General features: G+C 39.1%; 1 non-coding gene across 1 annotated transcript; it reads right to left on the bottom strand.

Annotated features, from left to right (window-relative positions):
- Positions 1–566: 566 nt before the first annotated feature.
- On the bottom strand, positions 567–672 carry LOC141570228 (U6 spliceosomal RNA). Its single transcript, XR_012494239.1, has one exon. It is a non-coding gene; the product is annotated as a U6 spliceosomal RNA (small nuclear RNA).
- Between the last annotated feature and the right edge of the window lie 399 nt (positions 673–1071).

Raw genomic sequence — 1071 nt, 5'->3', positions numbered from 1 at the left:
AGCTTCAGGCATAATTGGTATCTTGCTTATACAGAGTTCTGAAGTCTGAAAATTTAAATGGAAAATTCCAGAAATAAACAATTCATAAGTTTTAAATTGTGCACCGTTCTGAGTACTTCATTTCATCATGTAGGCATTGTATCATCTCATATCAATAAGATATTTTGAGAGAGAGACTATATTCACATAACCTTTATTATAGCATATTGTTAAAATTGTTCTATTTTATTATCAGTTACTGTTGTTAATATCTTACTGTACCTAATTTATAAGTTAAACTTTATCATAAGTATGTATGTATTAGAAAACGTACTATATGGAGAGTTCCGTATTACCCATGGTTTCAGGCATCCACTGGGGGTCTTGGAATGTTTCCCCCATGGAAAAGGAGGGACTATTGTATTTGTTTATTCCCAAATGCCTTGTACTCAACCTTTTTCCGTTAAAAGTTTGTGTGTGTGTGTGTGTGTATCATTATTAAAAAAAAAAAATTATTAAGTTTATTGGGGTGACATTGGTTAATGACGTTTTATTGGTTTCCTGTGTACAGTTCTATAATACATCCAAAAATCATGGAACGCTTCACACATTTGTGTGTCATCTTTGTGCAAGAGTCATGCAAATCTTCTCTGCCGTGTTCCAATTTTAGTATATGTGCTGCGATGCAAGCACATGGTTTTCGTTTTTGTTTTAGAAGTGGTCAACCCCAGAGGGTAGCAGGGAGAATTATCCACACCTCCCCAAGTATAACATGGGCTTGCCTCGTGTTTTCCCAGTCACTATGATGGTGCAGTCTCTGCCGGATGGTAACGCCCGCATTTTTAGCATGATTCATGCCATCATCCTTCCATGCAGTTTCTAAGACACAGAGCACAGGAAGAATCATAACGTTGAGATGGTGTTGGGATGATTGTTTCCCTGCTCTGAAGTCTCTTGCTGTTCACCAGCTTCCTGCCCAGACAGTTACTCCCATCCCATGCTCCTTAGTTCCTTCCTCCAGTCTAACCCTCTGTCCTCACTACTCGGGGCCGCAGGCTCCTTTGCTCTAGTTCTGTATAGTCGCTTGCTGGC

The sequence above is a fragment of the Rhinolophus sinicus genome, linkage group LG02 (assembly GCF_036562045.2).
Source record: "Rhinolophus sinicus isolate RSC01 linkage group LG02, ASM3656204v1, whole genome shotgun sequence".
Taxonomy (NCBI): Eukaryota; Metazoa; Chordata; class Mammalia; order Chiroptera; family Rhinolophidae; genus Rhinolophus; species Rhinolophus sinicus.
This window is presented reverse-complemented; position numbering and strand designations above follow the sequence as displayed.